At 43.8% G+C, this 27990-nt stretch overlaps 1 pseudogene; it reads right to left on the bottom strand.

Annotated features, from left to right (window-relative positions):
• Positions 1 to 222: 222 nt before the first annotated feature.
• Positions 223 to 26785, bottom strand: LOC123428942 (annotated as a pseudogene).
• Between the last annotated feature and the right edge of the window lie 1205 nt (positions 26786 to 27990).

Genomic DNA, 27990 nt, shown 5'->3' with positions numbered 1-27990 from the left:
GATGTCTCAAGATATGCCACCCTGACCTTGTCTTCACCAAAGAAACTGTAGTTGGCAGATATACAATCAGGAATACAAACCGGGCATCCATGATTGCGGAATTCATTGCCAACCTGGACAGTGCATTGCACTCAATGTTCTCTACCTCTACGACAACTACCACTACTAGCAAAAGAGCCCGTGCGTTGCAACGGATAAGAAAAACACTCACTAATCTAACAATCATGAGTCCATAGGCCCAGAGCCGTCGATGAGGGAGGCCAAACTGGTCGACCGCACATGGCCCCAAAATCCTGGAGGCCCCAAATCATCAGGTAACAACATTAGGTACAGCTTAATCTAAAAAAAGAGCCAACAATCCAGCACATTAGCATTATACGGGAGCTTAAACATGCCTACAATTGATTGGTTGCCACACGACCAATCCTTTAGGTTTTATTTGCGACCCTGGTCGCCTGGCTGGCTATTCCGCCGCCACGCCAATCTCTATGCTATTCGCCTGCCCGTCCTGATCGCTTCCTATGACGGTATGAACGTTCTCACCGGCCGGCGACCATTCAGCTCATCAACGATTGGAGTGCAAATGCACTATGCAGGCCAATTCGATGTTCATCTATCAGCCATAGCTTGCTCCGTTCGTCGGTTTGGTCGTTCTGTTATTTGGTAAGCCTATATGTGATCCGGTCAATCATGTGCCAAGATTTTTTTCATGGATGCGCCACTACATTTTTTTTCCCGCCGGTTGTAACCACCGTTCCTATTTCTAATTGCCTCTGTAGCTTGTCTAGTAGGAGTAGTAGTTATCTACGGTGTGCAATGCAACTAGAGCAGAATTAATATTAGACGGATGGTGCTTTTTGATAGAACAGGATGAGATTAGTTTGGTACCTTCACTTTTTAGCATTGATATTAGGTATATTTCTAAATGTGTACGGCATAACACACATCTGAAATTCTACAATCAAGCAAGAGTTTGCATCTGTGACCACTTGTATGTTCTTTTAAAAACTAAGATTGTATTTGCATTTCGTCCGGGGCCCCTAGATTCCTGGAGACGGCCCTGCATAGGCCCATGTCCTTTATTTCAACACATGACATCCCATCTATATTTCTATTTACCCTTCTTCCCACGCTCGTCGACGCAGGCCTTAGTGTTCACACCATCACAACATGTTTGAATGTTGTCAATCTTAAGATGTCTCCCTCTCGACATAAAATGATTTTTTTTCTGTGAGGTTTTGACGAGGCGTGCATGCGTGGTTATAGATAATGTTTTTGTTCTCCATTCTAGTTTTGCCAAAGTGTTTATTTTCAATTCGAATCGGCACTAATATGAAGGAAAGACTGATCATGCGCTATTGATTAAGATTTTATCATAATTTTTTTAATGGTTAACGCGTAGAATAATACCATATTCAGATTCTATATATTTTTCTAATTAAATTTCATACATAACATGTTAAATTTGAAGTTAGCGTTAAAGGGATATGAATATTTAAAAAATCAATTAATATGTACTACAGGTTGATTACTAGAAACTTAAGGGGTTTAAAAAAAGTATGACGGACCAAAATAACTATTTTTTAGTAGGTATAGATTTATGTGTTAGTTAGTCTGACTATAATGAAAACGTAAGACACAGATATAGGCATGAATAGAATTTATCACCACCAAATAGTGGAGAAGACACCCAAGTCCAACTTCTCTTCTTCTTTTTTGTCAAGGAGTACATCCAAGTCCAACTTCATTAACCGCTCAAAGAACAGTTTGTACTGACACATATCGACACCTTTTTTGTTGACGGACCGAACTTTTTTGTTCAGCGCATCATTTGCTAATAACCAAACTGACTCTAACGAAGCTCGTCAGGCGACGGGGACACCACCGGTAGCGCATCGTACTGTATCGTCACTGTCGTGTGGATCCGGCCCCATATGTCATCCACACTAAAGCACCGTACAGTACTGTAGAGGATCTCAACCCGACGACGACGGGGCTCCTGACGCGGTGGCTGCACCGGCCGGCGCCATCGGACCACACCATCTGCCCGAAGACGTACTCCCCGGGCAAGAACCGCCCTTCCCTGGCCCTGAACGTCACGGCGAACTCCTTCTCCCCCGCCGCGGTGAACTTCAGCCGGCTCGGCCGCACGGACATGGACACGCCGCGCGGCTCGCTGACCCTCACGTCGTACGCCGCCAGCGCCGCGCCCACGCTCCGCACCTTGCTCGTGATGCTGTGCGGCTCGCCGGACGCGGACAGATGAGGCGCCGTGACGGACGGGTAGTTGAGGTCCTCCGGCTTCCGTGGCCTCGTCGGGCGGGCGTGCGGGCCGTCGTCGCCGGTCATGAACGTGTCGATCACGGTGGAGTTATAGCCCAGCGCGCATAGGAAGTGGAGGTAGTCTGTGGCGATGTCGTAGACGAGGCCCGGGTCCGCGGCGCGGTTGGGCTGCACGTGGCCGGCACCGTAGGCGAAAGGCGTAGCGCGCTGGAACGACGAGTTGCTCATCGGCTTCCTCGTGTGTCCCGCACCCCTGGCTGCAAAAGAGCAAATGACCAAATCTTCTTGTCAGTGGAGATTGGTCTGAACTCTGAGGCAAAATTGAGAAAAATGACCCCTGGGGGAAAGAACTCACGGAGTGACCCCTCGGGGGAAATATTTCACCGGCCTAACCCTTTTGTGTGGCGCCCGACACCTAGGCGCCACACTACACTGTGTGACGCCTAGCCGTTCGGCGCCACACCCCTCGACCACCTGGCAGGGAGGGCCCACCCTCCCAGGCCGTGTGACGCCTAAGCCTCAGGCGTCACACATTGTAATGTGTGGCGCCGAACGCTTAGGCGCCACACATTGACTTAACTGGCCACGGGCCAGCCCCCTCCCCACCCCCTCCCTCATTCAAACAGAAACTGCAACGGCGGCGGCGGCTGGCTCTCACCCCCTCCCTAATCCCCTCCCCCATCTCCTTCAGATCTGGTGATTTCTTTCTTGGATTGATCCCCCAAGGTAATCTCCTCCCCATCCCTTCCGTTTCTCATCCTTCTATCCAAGTGTATTAGGTTTTTGTTGAGTAGATTGATTTGAGTAGGTTCTTAGGATTTGACTAGTTAGGATATGAGTTAGTATATGAGTAGATGAGTAGTAGTAGTTCATATTTGTAGTTAGTATTAGTAGTTAGTATATGAGTATATTAGTAGTAGTAGTTCATATTTGTAGTTAGTATTAATAGTTAGTAGTAGTAGTTAGTATTAGTAGTTAGTATATGAGTATATTAGTAGTAGTAGTTCATATTTGTAGTTAGTATATGAGTATATGAGTAGTAGTAGTTCATATGAGTTCTTAGGATTTGAGTAGTTAGGATATGGTGAATATGAGTTAGTATATGAGTAGATGAGTAATTTGAGTTCTTAGGATTTGAGTAGTTAGGATTTGAGTTCTTAGGATTGTAGGATGGTGTAATTTTTTGAATATGAGTATTTTTTGAATATTAGTTAGTATACGAGTAGATGAGTAATTTTTTGAATATTAGTTAGTATATGAGTAGATGAGTAATTTTTTTGTGATTTGTAGGATGGTGTGGCTTCTGAATAATGTTTATGACGTTGAACACCGGGCCTATTTCATGTCAGAGAAGAAGATGGTAAGTAGAAAATGATTAGTAGATGAGTAATTTTGTGAAAATGTAATAAGCACTTGATATCTTCTTCTCCTATATGTTTGCAGGAGCTTACGCCCTTGAAGATCCGGTCTCATGGGGCATCCTCTGTAATGCAGTACGATGAGCGGTACACCCCGTACATCGAGATGACAGGACTCCTTCCATTCGTGCAGCTTGTGAGTCGGTCAACTCCCAATCTGAACGCTGCGGCAGTCACAACACTTATTGATCGTTGGAGGCCGGAGACACATAGTTTTCACCTCCGGACCGGAGAGATGACGGTTACTCTTCAAGATGTTTCCATGATCACCGCACTTCCGATCGAGGGGAAGCCTCTTTGTATGAGCACTGATTCCGAGGGATGGCGGCAACAAATGGAGGCTCTTATTGGTATGTCGCCGCAGGAGCCGGAGGTAGAAGATGGAGGGAAGAAAGATAGAGTCCCGGCCGGCGCTCCTTTCACTTGGATTGCCGCGAACTTTGCTCATTGTCCTGAGGATGCAGATGACGAGGTGATCCAGAGGTATGCTCGCGTGTACATGTGGTACGTCATCTCTAGGACTATCTTTGCTGACGGCACATGCAAGAATGCTCCATGGATGTGGCTGAAGGCGTTGACTGTTTTCGACAACAAGTTCAGCTGGGGCTCGGCCGCACTGGCTTACTTGTATCGGCAGGTAATAAATTGTTAGTATTAAGTACTCTCTGTTATCTTTTTCTGCTAAACTGATGCATGTTTGTTGTTATTTGTAGTTGGACGATGCTTGTCGCAGGACGACAAAGGACGGTGGAGTTGGTGGTTGTATGCTCCTACTTTCAGTATGGAGCTAGGAATGCCTACCTGTTGGACGCCCTAAAAACTCACAGTGGAATACCTGGGATGAGCACGGCAACCCTGTACGGCAACCTACATGGGCTTACAAGTGGGACTTGGTATCGGAGGTGGCAAGCGAAGTGAACCTATTGTACAAGCAATACACCAACGAGATGGATTCGCTTACCCCCGAGCAGGTAAGATGGTTTCAGAGTTGACTTCCACCTTCTATGTTGTGAGTAAAATGAATTGTGCCTTTCATTTTGTGTTGTAGGTTGAATGGGAGCCATATGGTGTCGGGCCAAACTTTGGTGATGCACACACGTTCGATCTCAATCCACTATGCGTGCAGGAAAGACATCTTTGGCTAATGCGTTGTCCCCTTATATGCAATTGGGCGGTTGAGTTTCATCTCCCGCATCGTGTGATGCGTCAATTTGGGTACTTTCAGCCACACCCGCCGGAGTGGGTGGACACGGACACACAGCTTCACAGGTAACAAAAAAGAAGTACTGATTAGTTTTGTTCTTAGTGTTGAGCGAGTTACTGATGTGTTTTGTTGAAAGCAGGTTGGATAGGAGGAGGCAGCGAAAGATCAAGGATTGGCAGAAGCATCATAAGAGCTATGTCGTTATGTTCGAGCAAAGTGTGCAGGCAGCTTCGAGCATACGACGAACCCAGTACCGCCAGCATTGTCCGCTTGCGTTCAACAACTACTTAAGATGGTTTCAGGCGAGTACTCGTGTCGAGATTTTTCCGCCGGCTTACGAGGAGGACATATTGGAAGAACCCACTGAGTACGATGCACTTGCCCAAAGCCGTTACAACAAGTTAATTCGCGAAGGGTACCAAACTTCCTTCGCCCATGTCCTGAACTTTGTGGTAAGTGTGCTCACCTATGTATCATATGAATTCTAGTGCACCTATTCACTTGCATGTCATTGTCTTGTGATCATAGCGCAAAGAGGTCAAGAAACAAGCTGATGAGTCCGAAGATATTCTAGATAACACACCTGGAGGAAAAAAGGGAGAATCTACACTTCGTCTATTCATAAAGGTGTTGTGTCATTATTATTATTTTGCCCACGAATGCAACATTATAGGTTACCTAATATATGTCATTTATATTTGAATCTAACAGGAACAGGGCCAGAAGTTACGGCGCCTATCCAACATTTTAGGTTGCCGTGACCCTGAATATGTTTCACCTTCGAGATCCGGTTCATCCGAAAGAAATACTCTAGACGATTCAGCTTCTTCGGGCGCTCGTATGGACGATGGTGACATTACCTCGGCAGCTAATACCCAAAGAAATACTGTAGAGGATGATGTTGACACTACTGAGGTATGACATAGCCATAAAACATTTTGCACTTTCAACCTTCAACATTCAACCTTCAACTTTGAACTTTGAACCTTCATATGTATTAGGTTGCGGACGGGATGACGTTGAAGGCTTTCCAACGCTCCGCTTACATGTTGAAGCCTAGGAAGGAATTTAGGCGGTACTCACCGGATGATTATGCGAAAGGAAAGAACCCGGTCGCCGGGGGCTCTCGTTTGTCAAGGATGAGAAGCATGGACGATGAGGATGAGGATGACGATGACGATGAGTCGGATGACATGGAGCAATTTGTGGTTGCCAGAAGAAAGAAGCTAGTTTCTAAGAGGGGACGAGGCCCCAAGATGTGAACCGGAGCCATTTGGAGTTGGTGTTGCACTTGTGTTGTGAACCATTTACTTTTGTTGTGAACTATTTACTTTTGTTGTGAACTATTTCGAGTTGTGAACCATTTAGTTGTTGTTGTACTTGTTGTGAACCATTTAGTTGCTGTCTAAATATATGATGATGATGCTGTCAAAAATGTTGTCTAAATATATGATGATGCTGTTGCACTTGTTGTGAACCATTTAGTTGTTGTCAAAAATGTTGTATTGCTGTCAAAATTAAGCTTCCAGCAGGTTTTCACATGTGTGGCGCCCAAGTCTTAGGCGCCACACATGTGCAACGCCCAAGGCTTAGGCGCCACACATGTGAAAACCTACTGGAATCTCAAAGCACACTATTTCCCGCCACCTTTCCCTCCTCCGTTCCCGCCAAAATTTCCACATCTTCTTTCCCGCCACCTTTCCCTCCTCCGTTCCCGCCTAAATTTCCATGTTTCCTTTCCCACCACCTTTCCCTCCTCCGTTCCCGCCACCTTTCCCTCCTCCGGTCTATAAAAGGAGGTATTGGACTGCCTTCCTCCGTCATCCAGCCTCACTTGAGAACACTACCACCACTTTAGTCAATATGAGTTTGCCTTGCTCGGATCAAAGCATGAGGCCTAAGAAAATGAAGAGTGCGAGTTTACCTCGGGGTGTGGAAGCAGTTCGATGTTGGTGCGGTGATCTCTGCAAGGTCACTAGTGGGGACAGGGCCTTTAGCCCCGGCCCATAAGGGGCTTTAGTCACGGTTCACCAACCGGGACTAAAGGGGCGGGACTAAAGGCCTAACCTTTAGTCCCGGCCCTGTTACAAGCCGGGTCTAAAGGTGCTCCACGTGGGCGCCTCGTAGCGCCCCACGGGCAGGACCTTTAGTCCCGGTTCGTTACACGGGCCGGGACTAAAGAGTTTCAGATTTTGCTTATTTTCGGGTTTTTTTAATGAAATTATTTTTGGGTTTTAGGGTTTAGGTGTTCGGGAGATTAACGTGATGCCTCGTTTGGTGTTCGGGAATTAGTTTTCATATAATTTAAATAGAAATAATTATGCATATATATAAGGTTAACTTATCTTACAAGCGAGCATATATATACAATTATACGGAGATCTGAATTATCGGGACTAGAGCCCGTCTATTCGATTACATGGACGAACATCAGTAATGGCCCTTAGCTACACTAAATCGTCCTTTGTCTTCTATGGCTTCCGTCCTCAGAAATCCCGCAAGCTCCTGTGCAACAGCAATCACGCGTTGCTCTGGTAGGACCTTCGTCCTCATGGCCGTGTGCTATATAAGAAGAGGAGATGAATATGAATATCAATCATGATAACAAAGAATGACGGGTAAAAATAGAGGTGTGAATGTTCATTGCTTACGTCGAATCTGTGATCCTTGTGCTCAGAGGTAAACGTGCGAATGGTCTCGCAAACATAGTATCCGCATAGATGCGTTCCCCGTGGCTGCTGGTTGCACTTTACGAGAATAGAATATATATAATCAAAATAATAATCTAGCATCATAAATGTATTGAAAATAGAAGTATATCATACTACTACTTACCTGAGTCGCTCTAAAGGTCAGCTTCTCATGCTCGATACCGGGAGTCACACACTTGAACTGCTTCCAAACCCTGCCCGACAAGGATAATGATTTGCTAAGTTTTTCATTAATTGATATATCAGAAAATCATCGAAAGAGACCGATAGAGCACAAGAATGATTGAAATTACCCTTGGAGCATGTCCTGCAGGCTTTGGAACTGTTCCAAGGGTCTCGATAATGAGTCGAAGGCATCAACTCTTCCCTTATCAATTTGAATGTCCAACAGAATCCAATGGAAGCTGCATATGTATATATATATATGTGTCAGTAACTTATCAATTACACTTATAAGTGAATGGACATAACAGAGTAAAGACCCTCACTTGAAGTTGTATGGAAACAGTATGTGGTCACAGAAATTTTGATCTATTAGAAACCTTAGAAGGTTTTCCTCCGTCTCCTTGGGTTTGTCAGTTAGCGTCGCTATATGTATTTTATCTGGGTCAATAAACCCAATATTTAGGATGCTCTTACTTTTACAATCCAGAATCTTCATTCTGCATAATAGAGTACAAGTTATGTATAGACAATGAATTGAAATAACTAAACAAGTTATATGTAGACAACGAATTGAAAAACTTACAGACAATAGCAACTCATAAGCGATTTGTCGAGGGCGTCGCCATTGTACATCTAGAAGAGTTCATCAAAGTCGATATGGATTTCTTTGGAGCGGTCGTAGTACTCCCGTGGGACACTCAGCACGATCATCGTTCTCCCATTCTTTGATTCACTTAAGTACCATTTATGCAAGTAACGCATATTTGTTGGGAGATCATCTTTGCTGACCAAAGGCTCTCCCATGACAAACTGTGGCTTAGGGGCTACCACAGCCTTGGGTATCCTGTCGTCTTGGGAAGCCAGCAAATCTTCAACCGAGATACCACATTCATCCGCCAACTCCTTTGCTCTTTCAAAGGCTTGCCCCTGCACCGGAGGGGGAACATTCTCGGTTAACACCTTGAGGGGTGGGATCGACTGTTTGGCCTGTTGTCCAAGCTGAGGAACGTCTGATTTTTTCTTGCTTGTAGTTGAACTTGATTTGCTCCCACTTGCACTTGCACGTGAGCTGCTCTTTTTCACTTCCTTCTGCAATGTGCGTGTATAGTCATCAGGCTTATAGTGTAAGTCATACTGTGATGGCAGGGTTATGAAGTCTTTTGCCCATGCTATATGCTTCTCGGTGTATTCCGGGCGGGGCTCGGGTTCCTTCCTTTTCATCTGCGCATCATGTTGTTCCTTTGCTATCCTGGCGTTTTCCTCGGGGGTACGATCATAAGGTCTGATAGGAAGATTAGCATGAGGTACCTTTGGGAGGGGCGATAGTTTGCGCTTTGGGGAGCTCCGTCGCTTAGAAATCATCGACGGAGCGTTCTTGCTGGCACGCTTCCGCTTAGTATCATGTGCGGGCGGCGGCGGAGACGGACGACCCAAGTCCGGTGGCGGTGATCGAGATGGACTCGTGTTGTGCTGGCCGACGTCATGTGGAGGGCTTGGAGGTAATGGAGGTGTAGGTGACCTGCGACGACTCGGAGGCGGTGTTGTCCTTGGGGCCGAGCCTGGAAGCTTGATGTAGTTCTTGTCCCATAGGATGACTCCACCCAGTACTTCTCCGAGTGTCCTCTCATCTTCAGGTCCAGCTATGTCGAGCTCCATATCATTTAACCCCGTCATGATTTCATCCACCCCGACTTTAGCAAAGCCAGCTGGAATCTCACGGCCATGCCAGCGTGCATCAGGGCCAGAAGGTAAAGCTTGTCCGACGGCCACCTTCATGGATATGTTCTTGAATTTCTGATGGAGTTCACATGATGTTGACTCCTTGATTCCATCCACGGGGTAGCCGAGACCGCCCTCTATCATTCTTCGTTCATCGTCGGGCGGGGCCTCAGATTCAGCCACGCTGCTTTTCCGCTTAGATGGGGCGCCGGTAATATCAAGTGCAGGATCTTCCTGGCGCGGTACTCCTCTAAGCTCATCAATCTGCTTCTGTTGCTCGTTAATCCTGGCAAGCAACTGGTTGAACTTGTCATTCTCCTCATCCTGCTGCCGCTTCTTTGCTCTCTCTCGGCTTCTGTAAGTGTCTTGGTCTCTGGCAAACCCAAGCCACCACGGGTAAGAAGGACCGCAGCCTCGCGTTCGTCCTCCATGTTCGTCATTGCCGAGGACCAGTGTGAGAAAATATTTATCTCTATCTGCAGTGAACTTTCTTTGTCCCTCCTTAATTTTTTTCACTATCCTTTTCCAATTCTCCCTGGGTATCCTAAGATCGTCATTGCAGATGAGGTCCCCTGTTGTTTCGTCGTACGACCCACCATGCGCAAGGAACCAATTTCTGGCTCTCAATTCCCACTCATCACGGAGTGGTTCAGGTATGATGCCTTTATCTATCAGATCGTGCTCTTTCTTATCCCACTTTGGGATGGCAGTCTCATAGCCCCCTGGCCCCAGCTTGTGGTGATATTTCTTCTTGTCGGCATTTATCTTGTTCTTTTCTGATAATGCATGGGCATCTTCTGACTCCTTGTACTCTTGAAATGCCTTCCAGTGATTCGTCTGCTTGGCTAGATACCCCTCGAATACTGGAACTTTCTTTGTCTTCAGATAGTTTTTCCATAGCTTCTTCTTCCAGCTACGAAACAGTTCGGCCATCGTCTTCAGAGTCCACTGCTTGACTTTGGCCCTCAGTTTGTCTGCGGCGTCTTCATTCTCACATTCTGGCAGGTTGAAATGTGACATGAGATCATTCCAAAGATTATCTTTGTACCTTTCGGCGACATAGTCACTATCGGCTGCCCCTTTGCGCTTGTTCCACTCCCGAACGCTGATCGGGACGTGATCCCTAACGAGAACTCCGCATTGCTTCTTGAATGTGTCAGCAGCATTCTTAGGAAGCTTGGGTTCGCCCGTAGGAAATATCACCTCAAATGTGTAATGCGTCCGTGCATCCAACTTTCTAGTCGGGCCTCGTTTCGTAGTTTTGCTCGATGTGGAGGCCTAAGAGGGAGAAACATTCGTCAAATGAATGTATATGTATACAATATAGAGCTATCTCCAATATTTTTCACATATTACAAGTGATTGTCGAACTTCATATGTATACCTCGCCGGACTTCTCCTCTTCACCGGCTTCTCCATCAGTGGAGCTATCACCTTCTCCGTCATTGGACCTATCTCCTGCCCCATCGGCTTCATCTTCGTGTCGCTCGACCTCCATTCCAACGTCCTGGTTTAGATATGACGACGGAGATTCAACTGGTTCAACGTCGGGGCCATCTTTGATTATATCTTCGAGAAGTTCTTCCTCTTCGAGGTTCCTGATATGTGGATCCATAGTTCTGCAAAAAGCGGATTCTCTTAACCTTTGTACCAAAAAGAATTATTCTATCAGGAACTCCGTTCGAAAACAACTTAAGTCCTGGGTCGTGGCTCCACCCGGGACTCCTAGATTTCTGCATAGTATTCAAAGTAGGAGTACTTTTCCAATTTGAGCATTCAATAAGCAAAACCAAATCGTAAAATAAAGTAGTATTCAAATTAGCATGCATTCAATTATAAGCTAATACATCATCACTTTTGTCCGTACATCGTCGAATATTATTACTAATACTCCTCAAATACTATCATACATATAGCATCACTAATACATCTAGAACCGTAGCGCCCGACGGGTATCGACGCGGGCGGTGGACACCCAAAGAGAAGGAACCATCACAGGATCATAGCTCCAGTGAGATCCCCGAAGAACCTGCCAGGTATGCTCGAACCTGCCCTCCAACGCAACCATGTAGCGACGGACGTGCTCATCCTCCTCGCTGACACGGGACGTACTACCTCCGCGGTGTCTGGAAGCCTCGGCACCCTCACTGGCCCACGCAACCGCCACCAAACAAGGATCGGGTCAACGACGGGCTGACTCCTCACCAACCTACGCCCCCCGGAAGGTAGCACCTCCCAATACCAGCCGGGCAGAGCCCAGTCCCGGACAGGGCCCCTCTGATCAAGCAGGTGTCCTCCGCCGAGTCGACGACGAGGATGCGGGATAGGCATCGTAAAATGAACTAAAAAAATAAACTAGTTCTATTAATTTTCTTGCTAAAAATAAACTATTAACACTTAAGCATATACAATAGCAAAATTAAACTATTAACACTTAAGCATATACAATAGCAAAATTAAGCAATAATCTAAGAAACACTATTAACACTTAAGCATATACACTATACAATAGCAAAATTAAATGACAAAAAAATATATTTTCTTCTCCTTTTTCTTCTTCTACTTCTCCTCTTCTCTTCTCTTCTTGTAGTACTTCTCCTCTTCTCTTCTTCTACTTCTCCTCTCCTCTTCTAATTTTTTCTCTTCTTCTACTTCTCCTCTTCTTCTATTTTTCCTCTTCTTCTCCTCTCCTCCTCTTCTTATTCTCCTTTTTCTTCTTTTCTTCTCCTCCTCTTCTTATTTTCATTTTTCCTAATCTTATTTTCTTATTTTTGTTCATATTTCTTCTTCTTGTAACCCTAACCTAATTCTAAATATTACTAACCCTAATAATCTAGCACAAACCTAATAACAATAGGAATTAAATGACAAAAAAAATCTTTTTCTTTTTCTTCTTTTCTTCTCCTTTTTCTTCTTTTCTTCTCCTTTTTTTCCTTTCTTCTCCTTTTTCTTCTTCTCTTCTCCTTTTCCTTCTTTTCTTCTACTGGCCTGAGTGTTGGGGAGGAGGGGGCGGGGGGCTTACCGGCCGGAGGTGTCGACGGCGCGCGGCGAGGAGGACGGCGGCGCGCGGCGAGGAGGACGGCGGCGGCGAGGAGGACGACGACGAGGGCGAGGAGGACGGCAGGCGACGGCGAGCAGGACGTCGGGCAGCCTGACGGCGTCGTCGAGTTCGTCGCTGTGCCGCGCTGGGCAGGAGAACGAGAGGAAGAAGAAGAGAAATGGACGATTTGGGTTGGAATTTTTTGAAGTCCCGCTTATATAGGTGGATCTTTAGTCCCCGTGCGTGGCTCGAACCGGGACTAAAGACCCCCTTTAGTCCCGGGTGGAGCCACGACCCGGGACTAAAGCCCCTCGTTTCCCGTCTCCTCGCCTGCCGAAAAGGGTTCTTTAGTCCCGGGGCGTGGCTCAAACCAGGACTAAAGGGTGTGTGTAGTCCCGGGGCATGGCTCCACCCGGGACTAAAGCCCCTCCTTGGCTGCACGATAAGTTTAGTCCCACCTCGCCTAGCGAGGGGGACTAACACTTGTTTATAAGCCCCCTCGCAGCTTCTCCATCGAGCTCCTCTCTAAAGCAGGCTTACGGGCCTAAACTCTGTGAAAATTGTAACTATATTAGAAATTATAGGGAAAATTCAATCTAAATTCAAATGAGAATTTAGATTGCATTTTCTCTATGATTTCGAATATAGTTTCAATTTTTTCTATTTTCATAATTAATAATTTTGACTATTCAAACTATTATCTATTTTGTTATTTTCAATTAAAAACTATGTTTATTAAAATATCTTTTTGCATATTTGAGAATTTGACAAAACTATGATAATGAAAAGTGTTTCAAATTGAATAAATAATGCAAAACTATTTTTTATTTTCATAATTAATAATTTTGACTATTCAAACTATTATCTATTTTGTTATTTTCAATTAAAAACTATGTTTATTAAAAATTCTTTTTGCATATTTGAGAATTTGACAAAACTATGATAATGAAAAGTGTTTCAAATTGAATAAATAATTCTAAACAATTTTTATTTTCATAATTAATAATTTTGCCTATCCAAACTATTATCTATTTTGTTATTTTCAATTAAAAACTATGTTTATTAAAAATTCTTTTTGCATATTTGAGAATTTGACAAAACTATGATAATGAAAAGTGTTTCAAATTGAATAAATAATGTAAAATTATTTTTTATTTTAATAATTAATAATTTTTACTATCCAAACTATTATCTATTTTGTTATTTTCAATTAAAAACTACGTTTATTAAAAATTCTTTTTGCATATTTGAGAATTTGACAAAACTATGATAATGAAAAGTGTTTGAAATTGAATAAATAATGCAAAACTATTTTCTATTTTCATAATTAATAATTTTGACTATCCAAACTATTATCTCTCGAAGTAGCAGCGTTTCGAACGAGAACTCATCTCTTGCAAAGGGATTTCATTTTTTGAACTTATTTGAACTCCATACTTTTTGTGTGTTCAAAATGCACCATTCAAATGCACATCACAAAATTTCAACAATTTCTGACTACATTTGGTATATTTCGTGCATTTACTTATTTTTTTGAGCTAGTTGACCCTGAAATTGAAAAGCACTACAAATAAACTCTGAAAATGTTGAAAGTTGGCATGCCATCATCATTTCACCCACATAACATGTGTTAAAAAGTTGAGAGGGCTACGACAAAAACTGGATGCAGTTCGTGTACAAAACGGACAATCTCTCTCGAAGTAGCACCGTTTCGAACGAGAACTCATCTCTTACAAAGGGATTTCATTTTTTTGAACTTATTTGAACTCCATACTTTGTGTGTGTTCAAAATGCACCATTCAAAGGCACATCACAAAATTTGAACAATTTCTGACTTCATTTGGTATTCTTCGTGCATTTACTTATTTTTTTGAGCTAGTTGATCCTGAAATTGAAAAGCACTACAAATGAACTCTCAAAAAGTTGAAAGTTGGCATGCTATCATCATTTCACACACATAGCATGTGTTAAAAAGTTGAGAGGGCTAAGACAAAAACTGGATGCAGTTCGTGTACAAAACGGACAACCTCTCTCGAAGTAGCAGCGTTTCGAACGAGAACTCATCTCTTACAAATGGATTTCATTTTTTTGAACTTATTTGAACTCCATAGTTTTTGTGTGTTCAAAATGCACCATTCAAAGGCACATCACAAAATTTCAACAATTTCTGACTTCATTTGGTATTCTTCGTGCATTTACTTTTTTTTTTTGAACTAGTTGATCCTGAAATTGAAAAGCACTACAAATGAACTCCGAAAATGTTGAAAGTTGGAATGCTATCATCATTTCACCCACATAGCATGTGTTAAAAAGTTGAGAGGGCTACGACAAAAACTGGATGCAGTTCGTGTACAAAACGGACAATCTCTCTCGAAGTAGCAGCGTTTCGAACGAGAACTCATCTCTTACAAATGGATTTCATTTTTTTGAACTTATTTGAACTCCATACTTTTTGTGTGTTCAAAATGCACCATTCAAAGGCACATAACAAAATTTCAACAATTTCTGACTTCATTTGGTATTCTTCGTGCATTTACTTATTTTTTTGAGCTAGTTGATCCTGAAATTGAAAAGCACTACAAATGAATTCTGAAAATATTGAAAGTTGGCATGCTATCATCATTTCACCCACATAGCATGTGTTAAAAAGTTGAGAGGGCTACAACAAAAACTAAATGCAGTTCGTGTACAAAACGGACAATCTCTCTCGAAGTAGCAGCGTTTCGAACGAGAACTCATCTCTTACAAAGGGATTTCATTTTTTTGAACTTATTTGAACTCCATACTTTTTGTGTGTTCAAAATGCACCATTCAAAGGCACATCACAAAATTTCAACAATTTCTGACTTCATTTGGTATTCTTCGTGCATTTACTTATTTTTTTTTGAGCTAGTTGATCCTGAAATTGAAAAGCACTACAAATGAACTCTGAAAATGTTAAAATTGGCATGCTATCATCATTTCACCCACATAGCATGTGTTAAAAGGTTGAGAGGGCTACGACAAAAACTGGATGCAGTTCGTGTACAAAACGGACAATCTCTCTCGAAGTAGCAGCGTTTCGAACGAGAACTCATCTCTTACAAAGGGATTTCATCGTTTTGAACTTATTTGAACTTCATACTTTTTGTGTGTTCAAAATGCACCATTAAAAGGCACATCACAAAATTTTAACAATTTCTGACTTCATTTGGTATTCTTCATGCATTTACTTATTTTTTTTGAGCTAGTTGATCCTGAAATTGAAAAGCACTACAAATGAACTGTGAAAATGTTGAAAGTTGGCATGCTATCATCATGTCACCCACATAGCTTGTGTTAAAAATTTGAGAGGGCTATGACAAAAACCGGATGCAGTTCGTGTACAAAACGGACAATCTCTCTCGAAGTAGCAGCGTTTCGAACGAGAACTCATCTCTTACAAAGGGATTTAATTTTTTTGAACTTATTTGAACTCCATACTTTTTGTGTGTTCAAAATGCACCATTCAAAGGCACATCAAAAAATTTCAACAATTTCTGACTTAATTTGGTGTTCTTCGTGCATTTACTTATTTTTTTTGAGCTAGTTGATCCTGAAATTGAAAAGCACTACAAATGAATTCTGAAAATGTTGAAAGTTGACATGCTATCATCATTTCACCCACATAGCATGTGTTAAAAAGTTGAGAGGGCTACGACAAAAACTGGATGCAGTTCGTGTACAAAACGGACAATCTCTTTCGAAGTAGCAGCGTTTCGAACGAGAACTCATCTCTTACAAAGGGATTTCATTTTTTTGAACTTATTTGAACTCCATACTTTTTGTGTGTTCAAAATGCACCATTCAAAGGTACATCACAAAATTTCAACAATTTCTGACTTCATTTAGTATTCTTCGTGCATTTACTTTTTTTTTTGAGCTAGTTGACCCTGAAATTGAAAAGCACTACAAATGAACTCTGAAAATGTTGAAAGTTGGCATGCTATCATCATTTAACCCACATAGCATGTGTTAAAAAGTTGAGAGGGCTACAACAAAAACTGGATGCAGTTCGTGTACAAAACGGACAATCTTTCTCGAAGTAGCAGGGTTTCGAACGAGAACTCATCTCTTACAAAGGGATTTCATTTTTTTGAACTTATTTGAACCCCATACTTTTTGTGTGTTCAAAATGCACCATTCAAAGGCACATCAAAAAATGGACAATCTCTCTCGAAGTAGAAGCGACCCCCACAATAAGAGACGACATTCTTCTTCTCTCATATATGGTGGACACTAGCTCACCTGATTTTTCAACCGTCGATGATGGTCGCTACTCCTACTTCCCCTAGTGCATAACCAATATATAGCACAAGGAGAAGAAGGAGAAGCGACCCCACAACAAAAGTGCATAATCAAAAACAGATCTGTTACAAAAGGGATTTCATCTTTTGAACTTATTTGAACTGAAGACTTTTTGTATATATATGTGGTCGAAATGCATGATACCATGAAGTTAGAAAGGGCTAAACCATTCAAAAGTAGCAAATGAAGTTAGAAAGGGCTAAACCATTCAAATTTGGAAACTATAATGGCACAAACAAAAACTAGACATACATAAATTGGTCCAAGAAGTACATGATACTAGTCCAAACAGTACATAATAATAGCTACCATAGATATATATACAAGTGTTCGACGTTCAGAACACTACTCGTCTGAATCATCTAAATCAGAATGTCCACCTTCCTCGAGGTGACGCTGGCCATAGTGGACGACTCGAATCTTGCGGTACAACTCGTATGAAACGTATGCATCTTTTGCTGCATACTCAATGTTGATATCATCAAGTGGGCCCTTCTCCCAAAGTTTGTGCTGAGACTTTGGGAAACTGGTCTTCATATCAGCATATGAATCGTCGATCAAGGCAACTGCCATATGAGCCATCGAAGTGTTGTCATGTCGAAGCCTGAATATCGTTTGGAGATCAACGAGGCAACCAGCTGGTATCTCAATACCGAAGCTGTTCCTCATCTTCAGCTTGTCGTTCCTTATGTCAACGGAAGCAAAAGTGATGCCGCTACGAAGGAAGTCCATGAGTTCTGGACAATGCTTGTCACTCCTGCAACAGAAACAAATTAAAATGGAACAAATGTTACATACTGCTGCAATAAGGAAACATGTTTCACTACAACTAAAGAGAAAATTATCTTTAGGATTCAAATAGAACTTATGCAATGGAACCTAGAGAGATCACTATAGCTATCCAATGGAACCTAGAGAGATCACTAGCTATATGCAATTTTCATGACTATGACATATCATATTGCTATCCAATGGAACCTAGAGAGATCACTAGCTATATTCAATTTTCATAACCTTGGATCAAAGAACACCGCATAAAATTGTATCACTACAACTATGATTTCAATGGAACATATTGAACCAATCAGATTTTTCAGATTGTGGAACACTATTCCAATCAGATTGTGTTCCCTTCAACTAATCAAAATTGTTTCACTACAACTATTTGAAGCGAACCAACTATGATTCCAATGGAACATATTAAACACTAGTTGATTCTAATACGATTTTTCAGATTGTGGAACACTATTCCAATCAGATTGTGTTCCCTTCAACTAATCAAAATTGTTTCACTACAACTATTTGAAGCGAACTAACTATGATTCCAATGGAACATATTAAACACTAGTTGATTCTAATATGATTTTTCAGATTACGGAACACTATTCCAATCAGATTGTGTTCCCCTTCAACTAATCAAAATTGTTTCACTACAACTATTTGAAGGGAACCAACTATGATTCCAATGGAACATATTAAACACTAGTTGATTCTAATACGAATTTTCAGATTATGGAACACTATTCCAATTAGATTGTGCTCCCCTTCAACTAATCAAAATTGTTTCACTACAACTATTTGAAGGGAACCAACTATGATTGAAACAAATAAACTTACAATGTCATTATCTTGGATCAAAGAAAGCCTCAAAACTTACCTCGCCCATTGGAAGATCAAGACATGGCGTGCGAAGCATAGTTCGATGACGGCAACGCCGCGTTGATCGGCCGTGTACTCCAGATCAAGCCCCAAGAACTTCTCATGATCCACTGCATTGTCAAACCATTTTTCCTTCAACTGTTGAAGAAAAAACGGCACCTCCCTGCTCAGGTTCGTGTACACGACATCGAGCATGGTCGTGCCATGTGCGAGCACCTTATGAAAGCTAGTTGGCATGGTGGAAGAAGAGAGGAGAAGAACAGAGAGGGAGAGCGAGAGAGAAGAAGAAACAGAGAAAAGGCGACTGTACGCTTCGGTTCGTGCTTTTCATCGCCCGAAACGACGCGGGATGCAAACCGTTTGGGTCTTTAGTCCCGGGTTGAGCCACCAACCGGGACTAAAGAGGTATACCAACGGTCGCCACCACTACGGCAGGCCATGTGTTAGTCCTTTAGTCCCGGGTTGAGCCACCAAACGGGACTAAAGGGGGATACGAACAGTTGCCACCACCACTGCCCACCGCGTAGCCTTTTAGTCCCGGTTTGGGACACGAACCGGGACTAAAGCCTCGAGGGAGGCATTGAGAATTGGGGCGACGTGGCCGGGCCTTTAGTCCCGGCCCAGAGGCAGGCCGGGACTAAATGGTCCTGGCCAAAGGCCCGTTTTCCACTAGTGGGTGAAGGAGGTGGAGGATTTTTCAGATTGGTTGGGCATGAAGTTTTTCATGTGCGCCAATTATGAATCTGATCCACCCGAATGTATTTCTGCGTACATCAGGCCTCCGGTATGCTCAAGTCATCCAGATTATTGTTTACTTGATATTATTGTTTACTTGAATCTGATCCTCCTGGTAGTCTCCTCCTCCTCTCTGCATGTACTATCGTTGGATTGACACGGAAATGCCGGACTGGGCGGTGACCGAGATTCGTGAAAGAGGTCGCCGTGCATGGGCTAGCTGGGACTTGGAAGAGCGCCGCGAGAAGGCTGAAGCAGAGGAGAAAGCAGCGCAGAAGAAAGAGTGGGAAGAGTACTGTGTGGAGCAGAGGGCTTTTCTTAATGAGATGATAAGGAAAAACCAAGAAGAGAAACTACGGCTGGAGGAGGTTTACAGAGAGCGGGAACAAGCCCGTGAAGCTGAGAGGGAGAGAAAGAGAGAAAGAGCTCGTGCGGCCAAGGCAGCAGAAGAAGCCAGTGATGGAAAAGGAAAATATCCACGTTGGACTCAGTAGATTTCATGAAGTTGTATGAGCAAGTTGTATCTTAATTTCAGCAAGTTGTATCAGCAAGTTGTAGCAACACTTGAGAAGACTAAGATAAGGATAAGGATCAACAGAGTCTTGATGAAATGAGAAACATAGTCTTGACGAAACAGAGAACAAAGTGAAACTAAGACCAAAATGAGAACAAAGTAAAACTAAGACCAACATAGTGAAACTAAGACCAAAATGAGAACAAAATTGGAACATAGTGAAACTAAGACCAACAAAAGGATAAGGATCAAGGATGAGCATTACTCATCAAAAGAGTAGCCAAGTTACTCTGTTTCACATGTGTGGCGCCTAAGCCTTAGGCGCCACACATGTGAAATAGAGTAACATAAAGTGTACATTTGGGATGCTAGTAGGTTTTCAATTGTGTGGCGCCTAAGGCTTAGGCGCCACACAATTGAAAACCTACTGGCATCCCAAATGTACACTTTCTGTTACTCTATTTCACATGTGTGGCGGCTAAGCCTTAGGCGCCACACATGTGCAATGCCCAAGGCTTAGGCGCCCCACATTCTGTCATGCTGAAAACTGCAGCACATAGTGGTGGAGGAGTTCAAATATACATCACAAATATGCACAAATATACAACACAATAATACATACGTTAAAACATACAACACAAAGAGGGTGGAGTTCAAACATACATAGGGTTCTTGAAGTAACATACGTCCAAAAGTGCATACATAGTGGAGTTTCATAGTAAGAAAGCGCGGAAGCGAACAAGGTTCAACAACACATAGGGTTCAACAACACATAGGGTTCAACAACACATAGAATAGAAGCATCCGACTCTATTGGGTCGAGCAAGGCCCCTTTCCCATCTTCTTCTTCCTCTCTTCTTCCTCTTCCTCTTCCCTTTTGCGCATTTTTGAAGTCTCTTCCTTAACCCTCTCCGTGAAGCGTTGATGCTCCCGCTCTCTCTTTGCTGCGGCCTCTGCCCACATCTTCTTAAAGTTAGCTTCATATTCTTTTTTACGTTTTTGTAGCGTCTTCCTGTCATTCTCCTTTATCCTAGCCTCATATCGCTTATGCTCAAGGAACATTTGCCACTCCTCATCCATCTCTGCCTTATGCTCCTCATCCTTCTTCTTTCGCGCTTCCGCTGCATCCTCCTCTCTCAACTTCTTTGCAGCCCTCTCCATCAACCGCTGCTCCTCACTAGCTGCATCCTTCTCCCCCCACTCCGCTTTTGCCTTGTTGGGTTGAGAAGCGGCCATACCTACAAAACAGGCATCAAAGCTCATAGTTAGTAAAATAACACACAAAGGACCATGAAAAACAACATGATAAAGAGAAGTGAAACATGTGACATACGGAAATGGTCCTCGTAGGTATCCACGCATACCAATCCTAGTAAGTCCACCACCTATCCCACCACTGCCTCTAGCAGCACCACCACCTATCCCACCCCTGCCTCTAGCACCACCACGACCTATCCCACCCCTGCCTCTAGCAGCACCCCTGCCTCTACCACCACCACTTCCTCTAGCACCACGTCCTCTAGTAAGCCCAAGTCGGCTAGGAACATGTTGAGTAGGAACTTGTTGGGTTGTGCTTGCTTGACCCGTCCCTTGTTGGCTCGTGCTTCCTTGACCCGTCCCTTGTTGGCTTGAACTTGGTTGGCTAGGACTTGGTTGGCTTGACCTGAAATCATTGTTTTTGGACTTCTTCTTTCGCGTCGTACACCTTCTTGTGTTGTGCCCCGTTACACCGCAATCTCCACAATGTGATCTCTCAGTAGGCTCTTGGAATTGGTTGTTCCCCATTTCTCTGCCACCACCATGGCCCCATCCATCCATGTCTCCTCTAAAACGCTTTGTCTTTCGTCTTCCCAGTTTCACAACCTTCCACTCTGGGTCGGGCCATAGTTGTACTCCATGATACTCCGACCATTGTGATTGGTCAAAGTATGGTTCAAATCTAGGAGCCCATGTATGCTTCGTGGTCATGATCGAGAACCCGGTCTCCCTCACGGTTAGTGGATGGTTGACGTCCACATTCCTACTGCGAGTTGCCGTGTACAAATGCGAGCATGCGAGATGAAGCAACCTTGGCCTCCCACAAGAGCAATCACACAAGGATAAAGATACCTTGAACGCCGTGTTTCCGTGTTGCTGGCCATCGTTTGTCGTTCCTCCGGGCTCATTCACTTCGTATGTCCAATCCTCGTTGTTGTACAGGGTAGCCGTTTGGGAGTCAGCCTTCCGTGATTGAAATACCATCCATTTGTCAACCTTTGGTGGAAACTGGTACTTATACTTTTTCTTGTTCTCTCCCGCAATCTGATCATCTGTTTCTTGCGAGTACTTTAGAAAGTATGCTCTCAACTTGTGGAATGTGTATTGAACTATTGCCGTCACCGGCAACGCACGGACACCCTTCAACACCCGGTTGAAGCATTATGCCATGTTACTTGTCATTTGACCATATCTTGGGCCGTCTTCGTCATAAGCTCGTGCCCACTTGGCCCGAAGTTCAATGTTCCTATTAAGAAACTCAAGCCCACCTGCATCAAGTTTTTTGTTTACAAGCAAAGCATTGTACAATCTTGCAAATCGTTTGTCCGAAAATGCTTGACAACAATCTTGAAGATCATCCGCCAACTCCTTGCTACCACATGCCCGGTAGAAGTTTGCACAGAAATGCCTCATGCACCATTGATGATGCAAAGGAGCATGGCCGGGAATGACAATGTCAACCGCGTTAAGTATGCCTTGATGGCGATCCGATATGACACATATTTCCCTCTCAAACGGTAATACTTTGGTTCTCAAAATATTCAAGAACCATTCCCAGTTAACATTGTTCTTTGTCTCAACCAAAGCAAAAGCCAAAGACATCAACCGGTTATTGGCATCACTTGCTATTGCAACCAACAAAGTGCCCTTGAATTGTCCGGTCAAAAACGTGCCATCGATGGAGATGAAAGGACGACAGTGCTGGAAAGCCCTCACACATTGCTCAAATGCCCAAAATGCACGGCCAAATACGCGGACCCTATTTCCATTCAGAATCCTTGTTTTCTCCCCATACGGCTCGACCACATGAACCATGCCCGGGTTAGTGTGGGCAATAGCTCCCAACAACCTAGGTATGCGGTTGTATGCTTCCTCCCAATCACCATACAACATCTTGAATGCGGCTTGCTTTGCTTTCCATGCCTTACCATATTTCACCTCGTAGTGAAAGAGGGCTTTCACAAGGTCTTGTACGTTTTTTATGCTCATTGTAGGAAGAGATGAGATGGAGTTGGAAAGCCTATAAGCGATGAACTCGGAGGTTAGTTGTCTATGGCTTTGCGACGAAAGGGCACCATCAACCCTCTTGCCTCGACACATGTGAGGCATACAACTGATAATGTTCCATCCTGGCCCTCCTTTCCATGGTCTTGCACGGACAATCCAAGGACAACCTCTATCCTCACATGCAGCCGTGTAACGCAGCTTCATGTTTGAATGAACAACTTTGTGTGGCCTATAATGCGTAACAGAATATTCATCCAACCACATCTTCAGTTCGAAGAATGTTTCGAACTTTGACCCCGGCAAAATAATATTCTTCCCATGTGTGTCCCGATGAGAAGGTGGCCTAACTCCAAACAATATGCCTTCGCCTCCGTCAACCACGGCTTCATCCGCAAGGCTAAGATCCTCGAACAATGGTGTCCGGTGATCACGCTTTAATACCTTCGTGAAAGCTTCAGCCTCCTTTGCCGTGAACCCTTCCTCATCAACTTCTTCATCGGGACCCTCATCGTCAGACTCAGAGGCATAGCCACGTGAGTACGGAATGGAATGGTCCATTGTCTCTTGCAAATTATATTTGTCCAAATCACCAAGATTTTTGTCATGAAGAACATTACCATCATTCTCATCATCATCGTGCTCATCATTAGCCTCTACCAATGGTTCATGTTCAATGTTGACCTCTTCGTTGGCCTCATAGACACAAGAAAGAGGTTCAATGTTGGCCTCTTCGTTGATGGGTGCAGGAATAGCTTCAACAATCGAAGAGGCAACCCGGTTCAAATCCAACAAGTTAGGAACATTTGTTTTTATGGCAAATAACTCTAGAGCCTTGTCTAGTGATTCGGCCACCGTATCCTTGTATGCAAGCCAACGTTGCTCGGAGTTGACACGCATGGTCTTCCAACGAATGTGCATTCCGAATCCCACATTATGCCTACCATCAAACTCAACTACATCACTAGGGTCCATCCAATTCAAATCCTTTCGGACTTGTTCCAACAATTCACCATAGCTAGGACACAAATCGAACACCATGTCAAGCTCATCCGGGTCCGGATCAATATTGCCTTTTAAAAAGGCATCCTTGTCCACGTGATGAACATAAACACATGTTCTTCCCATACCTAAACAACAAAACATAGAACCTTTTTTATAAGCAATCATACAATTACAATAACCCTAGCCTAACTTCCAAATAACCCTAACCCCATCATAACCCTAACACAACCAAACATCCCTAACCCTAGCCTAACCATAGCCTAACCCTAGCCTAACCCTAAAACAACCATAATGCACACATCCAAACAACCCTAATCCTAACCCCATCATACCCCTTATCCTAACATACAAACAAATAAAACAATATCATATACATCCCACATTTCATGAAAAACTAGGGCTTCCTCAAATTTGCAAAAAAAAGAACACAAACGATTTTCCTTTGGATGAGAATGAGGGGAGAGGTGGGGATTACCTTAGGGGAGTGATTGGATAACAAATGCCCGGTCCAAACATTCAGATTTGGTGATTTAGAGAAGGATTTGAGGGAGGGGGCAGTGGCTGGGAGAGGGGCTGGGGGAGGGGAATGAGGAGGGGGTGGGGAGGGGGGCTGGCCCGTGGCCAGTTAAGTCAATGTGTGGCGCCTACGCGTTCGGCGCCACACATTACAATGTGTGACGGCTAAGGCTTAGGCGTCACACGGCCTGGGGGATGGGCCCTCCCTGCCAGGTGGTCGGGGGTGTGGCGCCGAACGGCTAGGCGTCACACAGTGTAGTGTGGCACCTAGGTGTCGGGCGCCACACAAAAGGGTCAGGCCGGTGAAATATATCCCCCGAGGGGTCACTCCGTGAGTTCTTTCCTCCCAGGGGTCATTTTTGTCAATTTTGCCGAACTCTGAAGTGTTTTTGCTGATCGACTACTACGGGTGGTCATGATGGCGGACTTGATCGCAGCGGGGCTCCAGTTGGGGTGGAGGGCCTTGAGGAGGCCGGCGATGCCGGCGACGTGCGGGCACGACATGGAGGTGCCGGACTCGGAGTTGAAGCGGACACGACGACTGTCGAAGGTGAGGCCGGTCGGGCCGGCCAGGCCGGTGAACGCCGCGAGGATGCTCACCCTGGCGCGGTGATGTCAGGCTGCAACACACGCGCGTACGCTTAAGAAGCTTAGCATGGTGGTAGAGATGTTACTATGACGAGATCGGGAGAGAGGATAGAGACGGGATCAGGAGCGAGGGATGGGCGATATGGGGCATGGGAGGTTGTTTTTCTTTTCGTTTTGAGTAGAACGTGGGTGGACGGTGGGTTGGTTTCCAGTTTTCTTTTATCGTGCGACCCTGAGAATTTTTTGGTCGGTGGTTGTTGTACACGTGGGGAGGTAGATGGTTTTTCTTGTGAACCGGTTTTTTATGTATTTAATCGATTGGTTTATGAAGGGATGAAGAAAATCGGTGGAACTGCTAGCTGTGGCAGTGCTAGCGAGGGATTTGTCGTGGTCGAACCATCACGACGGCAGATCCTCTTTAATAGTAGAGATGTTGGATAAGTTTGTTATCAAATTTGGACTTGAAGAATATAAATATCATATTGTCCAACTTTTCCACCACGTCGCGACCCAAGCACATTGTTGTTGATTTCATGCAAGGGGTCGATGGCTTCGGCTATGAACACAAATACTACAGGTATGTTATGCCACTGTGCAGTCTCAGTGGCCTAAACAGCTCTTCATGTGAAATATATCAGATTTTGTTTTAAAAGGAGGTTGAACCCCCGGCCTTTGCATCAATTGATGCATTCAACCATCTTTGTTAATTATTGCACAAAGATATTACAAGAACATACATCAATTCATCTGAAGCCACCACTCATACCTACAAACTCGATAATATAGAATGCTCTCACTTCCCGTATCTAAAACCGGTGTCGTCGCCAATCCATCCGCATAGCATATCAGAACCAACAGCCGGTGCAGTAGACCTAAAGCGCATATCACATGCACACGTTCTAGATGTCGCCGTCATCATTAGACCACACATCCATCTTTAGGAGAGAGATCCACATCATCATTGCCAGTCCGGATATCCGTTGACGACACCACGACACCCAACGGTGTCACCGCCCTGCGCTCGTTCGTCCAGACGCGAACACTCTGGAAGATCCGTCATGCATAACACCTGCCTACCAGGCATAACTCAGAGTAGCACCTGTCGACCAAGCATGACTTGACAGCTCCACCAGAGCTCCATGCAAGACGAAGCAGCTCCACCTCATGCCTCTGTCTTCCAACACTTTTTCGAAAACGATGCTCACAAGAGAGAAACGACACCGCAGTACCGTCATCGTTAGATCTGGAAGACCAGATCCTAGGATTTTCCCCAAAGCAGCACGAGTGGGTTGACAACAGTTACACGACGATGCCTTCAACAAGGTAATGACACAAAACGCCTCCAATGCTCGCCAATGGCTCGGTTTTCACCGCAACTATGTCTTCCCAACTCGCAGGCGGGACTAGATGATGGATCTTGAGATCTGACCACCCAGCATCAGACCGACCACCTCCGACGAAGCAGGTGGCCACCACCGCCACGCCCAGGGCAAGAGCCCCTAACGCCCTCGTGTTACAGGTCGAGCCCAGTGGCAGCATGGCATTGATGGAACAGAGATGGTACACGACCGCAACTTGTGCGGCCCGCCGAAGCCCATCCGGGATCCGATCGGGCACCCAAGCCGCCGCTGTAGGACACATCGCCGTATTCCGCCACCTGCATGCCAAAACTGGCCGCTGCCACCCCACGTCACTGCCGTATGTTCGAACGGCGAGGACCGCACCCCATGTGCGCCGCCGTCAATTATGTGTGTAGCATGTGTTTCTTTTCTTTTTCTTTGAGGTAATAACACCAATAATGCCCAAACTTGCCATTGATGTTCACTTTGGTGCCTGAACTCGAAAAATACACCGAATTGGTTCCAAAACTTGGCAACATGGTTCAAATCACGTCTAGATACGTATGTATTGCTGACTAGACATGCCAGCTTGGCGTATGGCCCACTTGTAGTGCCGGATAAACTGACAGAAAGAGTATGTCACTGACCATCGGGTCCCACCTGTCAATACACTACTATATTAAACAAAAAAAATGGTTAGGTTGGGATTCGAACCAGGGGAGTGTGCTCCACCAACAACCTCCGCAACCACTTCCACGAGGTAAAATTATTGTCCATTCATCATCACTAGCACAATTTATCTACCCGACAAGACCGTGGAGTTAAATGGGGTAAAGTTAGTGCAGCACATTTTTCACCTGTTAGTTGTTTTTTTATTTTGGAAATTACAAGATATTCAAGTAGTATATAAAGTGTTCATGCTTTTAGCAAATTTATTTTTAGTTGTAAAAAGTGTCCATGTATTTTAATAAAGTAAATGTGTTTGTCAAAAGATATATTTTTGAATGAAAATAAATTATAAAATATGTGTAAAAAATATATAACAGCCTAGTGTGCCCAAGGGTTTTATACATTCTTATATTTAAATTAACACATTTTAAACTATACATACATTTTAAGACAATAAGATTCTAGATTTATCTTGATTACTATTACAATATTTTACATATGTTCTAAATTTTCTAAAAACGAAAAAAGGTCACATGTGGAAGGATCATATGAAAAGGAAAAAAAACTAAAGCTCTAAAAATGGAGCACGTGTATATATCTTTTAAAGATGAAGATTTTGAAAATTAGATGAACATATCAAAATGTATAATTTTTTGAAAATTGTACAATTATTTTATTATATATGATAATTCTTTTAAAAATTCCGACAACGTTTTATTAATATTAATATTATTATTTAAATTCATGAATTTTTAAATTAAATTTAATGTTTTCTTAATACTGTAATTATAGTTTCAATACTTTTGTAATTTCTAAGAAAGAAAAATAACTAACATG

The sequence above is a fragment of the Hordeum vulgare genome, chromosome 2H, assembly GCF_904849725.1.
Source record: "Hordeum vulgare subsp. vulgare chromosome 2H, MorexV3_pseudomolecules_assembly, whole genome shotgun sequence".
In the NCBI taxonomy this organism is placed as follows: domain Eukaryota; kingdom Viridiplantae; phylum Streptophyta; class Magnoliopsida; order Poales; family Poaceae; genus Hordeum; species Hordeum vulgare.
This window is presented reverse-complemented; position numbering and strand designations above follow the sequence as displayed.